Source organism: Ciona robusta, chromosome 3 (assembly GCF_009617815.1).
Source record: "Ciona robusta chromosome 3, ASM961781v2".
NCBI classification, from domain to species: Eukaryota; Metazoa; Chordata; class Ascidiacea; order Phlebobranchia; family Cionidae; genus Ciona; species Ciona robusta.
Genome location: NC_143237.1, coordinates 4,220,399 through 4,232,389, shown reverse-complemented (window position 1 = coordinate 4,232,389; position 11,991 = coordinate 4,220,399). Strand labels below are relative to the sequence as shown.

Below are 11,991 nucleotides of genomic sequence, written 5' to 3'. Positions count from 1 at the left end.
TGACTTCTGCTCCACAGTCGACTAAGTAGTTAATTCCGGATGTGCGGTCCCACATATAGAATAGGCAGTTTTTTTGCCGGTTGCTGAGGAATACATCAACGACCGGCTTGGTCGTTTCCGGGGTAGCCGACGGAGGGACACATTTTCGCGCTTGATCCCCAAATCTGCGATGGTAAAAGCACAGCCTTGCATCTTCTCCGGCAGGTTGGTTTCTCTGTGAGTGTGGGCTCTTTTTTTTGACGATCTTAGCTACGCTTTGTACCCGCTCGCTGATGGATTGCCAGAGTATGTCTGGTCGCTGTGCTAGCTCTCGTGGGTTATTTGTTTCGTCGCCGGACAATATGACGCGGATATCCTCTGGCGGGCGTTTCAGGAACAAATGCTTGAATAGAAAGCAGGGCTCATATGGTTTCCTAACAGTGCCAGCATGTCATCCATGAGCTCGGAAGGCTTCCGGTCGCCCAAATCTGGCATGTTTAGGAGTTGAGAAGCTCTGTCCTGAGGCGAAAGGCAGAATGTTTTGTAGCCGTTGTTTTATTGTCGCGTACTTTTGTTCTTGCGGCGGTTTTTCTAGGATATCGATCAGGCGTTTTGCTGTTTCTTGGTCCAACGCTGCTACTACATAGTAATACTTGGTAGTATCCGCCGCTACATTTCGCAACACAAACTGCGCTTCTGCCTGCTGAAACCATACCCGAGGTTGTGACGTCCAAAATGTTGGCAGCTTGAGTGCGACAGCGTTTTCCATCTGGTCGACAGTTTGCAGAAATATCGTTCCTGCTACGTCGAGGTCACCAATTGTAGCGATGTTGAGTCCAAGATCGTTTTTATTAGAATGGTTACACTTTACACGTTCGTGTGTGAAAACAACAACAGTAAGAAAAAAGCAACTGAGAGAGTACGGTAATAGAAGAAGAAGGGGGTGTCTGTAATTAAGCAATGGCGATTGGCAAATAACACGTGACAGTAATTACGCAATACCGAATGTGACCGACTAAGTTTCAGTCACCACCTAACTCCCCCCTATAAGCGAAGAGTTGTCTTTAGCCGAACAACCGTAACGTTCCGGTGGCCGAATATTTCGTTGTGGCCTAGTTCGGATCATGGTTGGTTTAGAAGAAGTTGCTTTCATCTGGTCAGCGATGATTTTTGGTGGGCGTCCTCGTCGTGGGCGTTTGGCGGTTTGGACTGGTGTTCCGAGATCTACATGTGCGGGTTTCAATCGATCGATTGACACCAGTTGGTCTTTACCGCCCACATCTAGTTTAAACGCCTTTTGGATCATTTTCGATAAGCCTGTACGGTCCGTCGTAGGGAGCGGTGAGTGGCCTACGATGTGCGTCTCTGCGAATGAACACGTACTTGGCTTGTTGCAGGCTGTTTGTAACGGATGAGGGTGGAGTGCAATGACGTGACATGGCAACCAGAGCCAGTATTCGCAAGATTTCTTGTAGTTGTTTAAGAAATTCGGGTGCTGCCGGTTGTGTCTCCTTTTACGTTGTTGTATCTCCTGGAACGGCGACCGGAGTACCATACACTAATTCCGCAGACGAAGTTTGCAAGTCGTCCAATGGCATTGTTCGGATTCCCAAGAGAACCCATGGTAGAGCATCCACCCAGTTTGGATCGGTCAAACGGGCCATCAGGGCACTTTTCAAGAGACGATGGAACCTTTCCACGAGACCATTTGCCTGTGGATGAAACGCTGTGGTTCGATGAAGCTTTATACCTAGGAACTCGTTGGTCTTGGACCACAATTCGGATGTGAATTGTGGCCCGCGGTCTGACGACACGTTCGTAGGGATTCCGAATCTTGATATCCAGTTGTATATGAACGCTCTTGCACAAGTGATTGTCGTTGCGTCCTTCATCGGAACTGCTTCGGGCCATCTCGTGTACCTGTCAACCATCGTTAGGAAATACATGTTACCCTGAGAAATTGGAAGTGGGCCGACTATATCAATGTTGACGTCGGCAAATCTTACTCTATCTTACTCTAATTTTGTAAAGGAGCTCGGGTATGTTGTTGGATTTTAGCTTTTTGAAAGGCTAGGCATCGCTTAGTCCACAGACCGACTTCCTCTTTAAGCCCATGCCACACAAACTTGTTTGCCATAAGCCGCCGTGTGGTTCTTATAGAGAGGTGGGCCAAACCATGTAAGACGACAAACACCTTTTTTCGCCATTTTACCGGTATGATTGGTCGTGGGTTACCGGTGGAAACGTCGCACAGGAGTTTAGTGCCTGTGACGTCAACAGCTACATCCTCTCGTTTAAGGTTGGATATAGCGGTGCGGTATGCTTGTACTTCTGGGTCGAGCTGCGCTATCGCCAACTGCTTGTAGTCCAGGTCGATGACCGCAGCATGTATGTTTCCCAAGAGCGCACAAGAGAGAGCATCAGCAACCCTGTTGTTCTTACCGCTGACGTGTTGGACGTCGGTAGTGTATTCTTATATGGCCGCTAGTTGACGCTGTTGCCGACCGGACCAGGGATCTGTAATCTTCGAGAATGCAAACGTCATTCAACGTTAGCGCTCGTAGCGAGCGGACACTAAAGGGCATGGATAAAGGTCCAAGCTTAGCGCAAGTTTTGCATCAAAAGGGTGGAGGTGATTTGAAGAGACCCAACTGCCTTAGCTTCAAAACTAAGGATCAAAGCAAAAGAGAAGATGTTATTAAAATCATAGGAAAAGAAAAATTTCCAGTTAAAAATTTAATCGGAATCTCGGAAAGAAAAGGAAACCTAATAGATGTTACATGCACTACGAGAAAAGCTGTATTGGAGTTGTACGAATTACTGATCAAAGTAGATGCACTATACTCGGTGAGACTTTATGAGTCAGATAAAGTGAAAGTGGCGGTAGGATGGGTGGCAATACCTTTCCGTAATGAGGTCATTAAATCCGAATTCCAGAACAGATGCGGAGAAGTTAATCATATCCAACCATGGCCTACTCAAAAACCGTGACGTAACAATGTATTATAATGGGCATTATTTGCGTTAATAGGCCTCTTATTTTCTGAGCAGTTTCGGTGTATTCCTAGGCCGTGTATTGAGTAGGCCATGATCCAACATAGAAAGGATAGAAATGGCTTACTAACAGGAATACGAATTCTCACGCTGGATAGGGCCGATATTGAAAAGAACCCAATCCCAAGCTATATTACCATAAACAACTACGAGTTCTACTGCACGTATAACGGGCAACAAATAACATGCAAGTATTGTACAAAAGCTGGGCACAAGCAGCAAAACGCCGAACGCCCCGAAACCGATAAGAGTGATAGCAAATTGTCCGCCGCAGGAGGAGAAATAAAGAAGAGAAGCAAGCAGAATGGAGAACGACTCGACCACAGCACCACAGCGAAAGTAGCAACCTAAAACCAATACTGCCTGATAAAAATAACGATAAATTTCTCGTCCCGAACAAGGAGGTATCAATCAACTGCTCCACCTGCCACCTACCGATGAGAAAAATGCCCTGCTGTCACACATTTCAACCGGAGTTTCAGACCGATGAAGGAACACTTGAATGCATACAGTGTAAAAGGTACTCAATGACTTGTATATGTAAAACAGTAAATTCTATCCCAAAACGAACCATGACATCTAACTGTATTAATAATGCCTGCAATGCTACACTAGTCCACTGTAGCTGCGGGAAAAAACGTGTCAGATTATGAAACCGGACAAACCGTATCAGTGCGAATGTGGTTTTGAGTACGAATATGATATTTATATATGAGTAGAACGTATTTAATGCCTCTTAGTTTATTCACATACAATGTTGCAGGGTTGCAAAACCCTCGACGCAGTATTTTTTACTTTCTACGCCAAAAAAAGTTTGATATTATTTGCCTGCAAGAAATGCACACAACCGCATCATGTCTCAGGCAATGGTAATTAGAATGGGGTGGAGAAATCTTAGCCTCACATGGCTCAACTAAAAGTAAAGGAGTCGCGATTTTGTTTTCCAAAAAACTGTCTTACTCAAAACAAGACGTATGTGTCGATAACTTCGGACGATATATAATCATGAACCTCGAAATAACTGATCAGCGGTTAACGTTTTTTTTTAACTGTGTCCTTAAATTAGACAAAACCGGCCCGAGAGAAAAACACGGGAACCGGCGCGCAAAAACTAGCATATTACAGGCAATGAATGACCTCGAGCTATACGACGTGTTCCGCACCAAACATCTAAACTCTAAGCAATACACCCGCATGCATAAAAACGCACACGGCGAGTCGGCTTGACTTTGTTCTCGTCACAAGCGAAATATTACAAAAGACCACTCAAATCCAAATTTTTCCGAGCACGCAGTCGGACCATTGTATCGTCAAACTTGTACTCAACCTTGATAAAATACCCAGGGGTAGAGGCTACTGGAAAATGAATACGTCCTTGTTAGAAGATGCAAAATTCGTCGAAAACACTAAAAAGTGGATCGCGGAATTTCTGATAAACAACGACAATAGTCCCGTATCCCCCAAGTTCTATGGGAAGCACTAAAATATAATATACGGGGCTATATTATCAAATACGCGTCCGAAAATTACAAAAAAAAATAAAAGCTAGACAGACAAACCTAGAAAAATAAACTCGCGGATCTTCAAAACCTACCCCAACCTCACGATGAGTGCACGATGGGTAAAATTGTACAAACTCAAGAACAATACGACGATATTATCGAAAGCTATAGTAAGAGCGCAATAGTCCGAAGCAGAGCTCGATGGGCAGAATATGGGGGTAAAAATAACGCCTATTTTTTTAATCTAGAAAAAACGTAGGATGGAGAAAACAGCCATTAATAGACTAAATTCAAATGCAAATATAGAAACGGACCAGCAGGCTATTTTACGGCTCCTGAAAGAATATTTTGAAACCTTGTATAGCGCAAGTAATAACCCGGGCTGCACTAGCAAAAGTAAAATAAAAGAGTATACAAACAGCTTAATGTGTCCAAGACTTGACGCGGAAAAAGCAAACGAATGTGAGGGTAAACTGACCGTCGGCAAATGCTACGAAGCGCTAAAGACTATGCAAAACAACAAATCTCCCGGATTAGACGATTTTCCGTCCGAATCTTACAAAGTATTCTGGAAAGAAATAAATTCCACATTAGTCAACGCATTTAACCATGCATTTGAAAAAGGTGCTTTCTCTGGAAAATGAATTGGGGGGTCGTAACTCTAATTCCTAAACCTGAAAAAGACCTTTTGTACCCAGAAAAATACCGGCCAATTACATTATTAAACGCTCACTATAAAATAGCCGTAAAAGCATTCGTTTGCTTTTTCCACGTCAAGTCTTGGACACATTAAGCTGTTTGTATACTCTTTTATTTTACTTTTGCTAGTACAGCCCGGGTTATTACTTGCGCTATACAAGGTTTCAAAATATTCTTTCAGGAGCCGTAAAATAGCCTGCTGGTCCGTTTCTATATTTGCATTTGAATTTAGTCTATTAAGGGCTTTTTTCTCCATCTTACGTTTTTCTAGATTAAAAAATAGGCGTTATCTTTACCCCCCTATTCTGCCCATCGAGCTCTGCTTCGGACTATTGCTCTCTTACTATAGCTTTCGATAATATCGTCGTATTGTTCTTGAGTTTGTACAATTTTACCCATCGTGCACTCATCGAGAGGTTGGGGTAGGTTTTGAAGATCCGCGAGTTTATTTTAGACCCACGAGCTGCTGATCCGCGACAAATTAGACCCAAGAGCTGCTGATAACGTATGTAAGGGAACAACGTGAGTTTCAATGTCTTTCCAAGGAGCACTATAGTCTGAATCAAGTAGCTGTTTAATTGATCGACTTCTGAGCGCAGTTATGTAGGACCCTACATCGATCATGTTGGTTCCTTCATTTTCAAAATCGTTTACTAACACCGTTCGTTTTATTCTTTTCCAGCTCGATCCCCAGATGAATGTGAAAATCATTCTATTCAGTTTACGCACGAATTGTTCTGGGACGAGAGCTGGTACCATGCTGAGTTTGTATAGTAGTGTAGGGATGATTAAACTTTTAATAATTGTGACTTTTCGCAGAAGTGTAAGTCCACGTCGCGACCACGTGTTTATAATTCGTCGAGTATTCGCTAGACTACTGTCGAAATTTAGATTAAACAGTGTTTCTTTAATGTTTCGTATTGGTATTGCTACTCCTAGATAGGTAAATTTGTTAACCGGCCACGTTAGTTTTCTTCCATTCAATGTTTTTTCGGTGCATTCCCTTTTTAAGCCAATGTAAAAAGCGTTAGATTTGTTGCTGTTCAATTTGCATCCAGATAGATCTCCGAATAGTCCTGGAATTTTCATTGCATTTGTAATTGATTCTATTGAGCCGTCAGTTATAACTATAGGGTGTCAACCGCATACATTGGCACCTTGTAGCTGATTTCAGTGATGTCAAAGCTTTTAATTTGTTTACACAGTTGCAATGCTAAGCCGAGTGTTTCAATCGCGAATATGAATAATGTTGGCGAGAGTGGGTCCCCTTGTCTTACCCCTCTTCTAACTTGAAAAGATTTAGAGATTTTATTGTTGTTGATCACAACTCCATTTGCATTGTTATATAAAGTAAAAATCATTTGTAGAAACTGTGGTCCGAAGCCAAAGTTAACCAACGCCCGCTGTATAAATTTCCAGTTTATTGAGTCAAACGCTTTCTTCATGTCGACTGCGAAAAGTGCTCCTGGTAGGTTTACTTCATCTGCATAGTCCACAATGTTGAACTCTCAATAGAATTAATTACAAATGCAATGAAAATTCCAGGACTATTCGGAGATCTATCTGGATGCAAATGGAACAGCAACAAATCTAACGCTTTTTACATTGGCTTAAAAAGGGAATGCACCGAAAAAACATTGAATGGAAGAAAACTAACGTGGCCGATTAACAAATTTACCTATCTAGGAGTAACAATACTAATACAAAACATTAAAGAAACACTGTTTAATCTAAATTTCGACAGTAGCCTAGCGAATACTCAACGAATTATAAACACGTGGTCGCGACGTGGACTTACACTTCTGGGAAAAGTCACAATTATTAAAAGTTTAATCATCCCTACACTACTATACAAACTCAGCATGGTACCAGCTCTCGTCCCAGAACAATTCGTGCGTAAACTGAATAGAATGATTTTCACATTCCTCTGGGGATCGAGCTGGGAAAGAATAAAACGAACGGTGTTAGTAAACGATTTTGAAAATAGAGGAACCAATATGATCGATGTAGGGTCTTACATAACTGCGCTCAGAAGTCGATCAATTAAACAGCTACTTGATTCAGGCTATAGTGCTCCTTGGAAAGACATTGAAACTCACGTTGTTCCCTTACATACGTTATCAGCAGCTCTTGGGTCTAATTTGTCGCAGCAAGAAAAATGTACAAATCGCTCATTCCGCTTCAAGCATTGCAAGCCGACCTGCTAACATGGGTGAAAACGGTTAACCGAACAACTGTCCAACACAACATCAACCGCTGCGGTTAAACAAACATGTATTAATCAAAAGAAAAGCAATATTTTACGACGAATGGGCAGAAAGGGGTAGCCTATAATGAAATATAGGGACATATTATCAGGCAATAGAAACGTCTTGACATTTGCCATAATGGCATTCAAATACGGCCCGTACAAAACAGCATGGGAGTATAACAGATACGTAAAACTAGTCGCAGCGATTCCAAACAATTGCTTTCAAACCTCGCCGGAAACTACACCACAAACCAACGAAGAAGAGTTAAGAGGCAGAAAATGGTTCGACAACAGGAACTATACGAAAGATTTTTACCGGACGATTTTAAAATTCAAATTGACCAAACCAATTAAAGCCCAGCAACATTGGGAAGAAGACGTGAATACAAACATAGAAGACGCCGCGTGGTCCTTTTACAGAAACACGCTCACTTCAACGATTGAAACGCGCCTAAGGTCCTTTCAACTGAAATTTAACCTTCGGGCAATTGTACCAAACGTCGATATGCACCGATTTAAAATAACAGACTCTGATTTGTGCACTTTTTGTAGTAATGCTCGAGAAACACTCATACATTTGTTTTACAATTGTTCATATACTAAACTTCATTGGCATAATGTTGAAGGTTAAATAGCAGCAAAACTAAGACAGCCCCTAGCGTTACAACGAGATAATCTATTGTTTGGTGTTCGCCGTGATGTTCTTTTAAACTGCTTACTTCTGATCGCTAGATTTGTTATTTATCGTAGTAAAATGCAAAAACACCGTCCTTCCATACTTTCGTTTAATAATCTAGTCGCCTCTGTTAAACGATCTGAACGCGTCATTCCTTTTAATTACCACACATTGTCGATACACCATTTAAAATGGCCAGGTCTTCTCTAGAACCTTTCTTTGTTACCGTTTACCGTATTTATATGTATAATTCCTAAACTGTATTTTATGTACAGCTGTATTTGCTTATCAGCCGCTTTCTAGTCAACTTAGACCTTGTTTACCGCCAAGTCCTTTAATATTTTCATATTTGTGTTGTTATTATTGCATATATTAAAAAAAATATTTAGGCAAATTTTATGGCAAAGCTGCAAAAACTAATTATCTTATAAAATTAATTAATTCTGTTACAGAAATAAAAAAAAAACGTGATATATATATTTTTTTCTATTCACGTGACCGACTCCGTTCCCATTTCGCTTGGTCTCCATCTAGATAGGCGCATAGTAGTTTTAGCTGTTTATTTACACAGTATTTATGTACACAGTATCCGACATGCGAATTTGCTTACGAAGTCGTATGCAAACCCATTACTGAGTTTCGCATTCGGCAGCGAAATCCGGACAAAACAGAAAAAACGGACGAATTCCGGATACTGTGTACCTTAACGCATACAGTTTACCACTTTTTAGGAAATTTAGTTATTTGATACATTTAATTAAAAACCTTCAAACAAACGGTTTGTTAGAATTATGTCTATATTAGAAAATAATTGTTTTACCCTATAACTTTAAATCAAGTCAGATACCGAAGAAAAACTACATCCAACGCCCTCGACTTCATTGTCTACAATAGTAAACGGGAACCTCCGCGAAAGAGAGAGAGTATATCACCTCCCTCCTTTACCGACATGGAAGATGCACCTTCTATTTTTTTTTATTTCTGTAAGTAGAACGCGCAACTTTCCAAAACCGTGATATATTTTTTTTCTATTCACGTGACCACCAACTCCGTCCCCATTTCGCTTCGTCTCCATTGTAAAAGATAGGCGCATGGTAATTTTAGGAGGTTTTAGCTGTTTATTTAAAAAACTACACCAACTATTCAAGTTTATTAGGTCAGTTTAGTTATTTGGTAGATTAACGCTTACAGTTTACCACTTTTTAGGAAATTTAATTATTTGAAAATTTTAATTAAAAACCTTTAAACAAACGGTTTGTTAGAAATATACATATATTGAAAAAATAGTTGTTTTACCCCATAACTTTAAATCAATTCAAAATCAAAGAAAAAATACATAAACCGGCCTTATTGACTACACTAGTAAACGGGAACGACCCGCGAAAGAGAGAGAGTGTTTCACCTCTCCTTTGCCGACATTGGAGATGCGCGTTCTATTGTTTTTGAGCACGTTAGTATATAGATCCTTTCAGTGGCGTCGATTTTATAAAAACGTAGGGGTTGCGACATTACACTATGTTAGCTGAAAGTAGGTATATGTAGAACAAGTAAAACCACGCATATAAGGTGTGCGGCATTCAATAGAAAAGGTATGACATAAGTCTGGCAGTTGATTGCGGGTAAGTGTTTAAAAAACTTACAATATGACATGTAAATATCATCATATAATTGCCAATACGTTGATTATACAAACGCACTGTAACCCGTTACGATAATGGACCACATCACAATACCGCGTATGACGTAACATTGTTCAACTGACAGGTGCAGCATTGCGCAATATCTTACGTTAATTCTCTGCGTCACAATATTGGTTATAATGCAACATTTGACTTTAAAACTCGTAATTGCGCAACATAAAACTAAAAGTTGTTCGCATCACAATTGAACACGTAACAATTTTGTGTTGGTTGACGGGCGCAATGAAGTTTAAAAAAATCATTTTAACAAAAGTCGAGGAAACAAAAAAAATTAATTAAACATGCGTCAATCATGTTGTACAACACACGATCAAAGCTGCGTTCGCCTATCACCGATCAAAGGAGCATTACCGGCACCGCCACGATCTCCCTTTTAACAGACGAACTTAACAGGATAAGGTTTGCGAGCGAGAATAATGTTTCACATGTAGGCTAAATAATGAATGTGTGAATTGCTATTATGTTGCAATAATCGACGTGTAAATTGTCATTATGTCGTAATGAATCCACGCGTGAATCCTTACTATTTCGTAACAAACATGTTGCTTGGCTGAAGAAAATATCATATATAAATATAAAGCAGTGACCGACCCGATTTAGGTAGTTCATTTTCGCACGTTTAACAGCCAAATTACATCGATTTTACACGCAACTGTTGTTAGGGATTCATGGCATGTGCGCGTCATAGAAAAAGAACACCTATTCCTTTAGTTTAATTTTCTCCTGGTTCGCGTGTTTTAAGTTTAATTCGAATTGCCTTCGGGAGAAAAGCAGCTTTGGAAGTAGACGTTAGACAAAATTTAAAAGGTAGAAATGACTAGTAAACATTACATTCTCACACAATAATATAATTGTTGCTGTAACAATTGGCTGCGATTATTAATGTGACGTAAACACTTGTCTGACGTAACACGCAGCCGTTATAGGTAACCGCGCAGGGTACAAAAACGGCTAGTTTATGCGGAGAATGAAGGTGTTGCGTAACTACTATAAAGTAATTGTTTGATAAAGTTAAATATATTTATTTAAAAAGAGTTTAAGAATAATTTCCTTTAATAATTTGAAAATCCAGGGGTTGCTGCAACCCCTGCAAAATTGTCAGGGTAGGCCTGCATACCCTGCACCATATAAATCGACGCCAGTGGATCCTTTTTCGTCGAACAGTTGTTCTTGTTGTTGTTTTCGTGACTTTTTTCCGCACTTATCTCAATCCTTAATTGTATCATTTTTCTTTATTCTCTTGATTGAAATCAAATCATAATATATATTTATGATTTTAGACTGGATTTTCAGATTTAAAACCGCACAATGAGCAATTAATTAACGATTACTTTCCTCATGCACTTTACATAGCGGAAACACTGTCTGGGAGGGAACGACGGCACGTGCTGGTGAGATAAGAAATCCACACAACGGTTAACGACTGAATCTAACTATTAGCATTTAAGTGGGGACGCATTAAATGCACTACTCTTATACCGTATTATCAATAATCGTAATTGAAACATTATTTTTAATTTAACACCATATGAATAATTATACTTTCTAAAAATTACCTAATTACTGCGTGACTACGGTTTATCTAAATTCACGAAAACAAGCGATTTTAAGCATCGACAAGGTTAACTAATGTAAGTATACAGTTGTACAAAGCGTATTTACACATATTCTTTACCAATCATTTAATCCTCATACATAATAATAATAAGTCTTTATAATACATGTAAAGGAGTTATAATACATGTAAAAAATGCATTCTACCTACTACTCCACAGTCACCAATAATGGCAACTAAAAACCGCTTTGTTGGTTACTTCGGGTTTGTTTTTAATCGAGCGTAGTCGACCGTTGTTATAGTAAAAGGGTTAATTAATACTATGCCAATTAGTTTTAAACGTGCTTACGCGTCAGTTCTGTGATCTCTTGTTTATTTCCGTGCTTTTAGTAAAACCCTAAGTCCATAGAAATCACAAGTTAAGAAACGTAACAATTTGGACGCCATTTTTGTTCGAAAAAATTGGCGGGAATAAGAAAGCTACTATGTTTATGCTGTACATAGAACTGCGTTATATTGATGTTTTGTAGCTTATACAACACTTTATGGTGTTTGTGTACTCTGTATTTCGTCAG

The 11,991-nt window shown here is 39.8% G+C and overlaps 2 pseudogenes; one reads left to right on the top strand and one right to left on the bottom strand.

Moving 5' to 3' along the window:
* LOC149738318 (uncharacterized) lies at positions 1 to 748 on the bottom strand (annotated as a pseudogene).
* A 1,763-nt stretch (positions 749 to 2,511) lies between these two features.
* Positions 2,512 to 3,763, top strand: LOC149738317 (uncharacterized; annotated as a pseudogene).
* Positions 3,764 to 11,991: the final 8,228 nt, after the last annotated feature.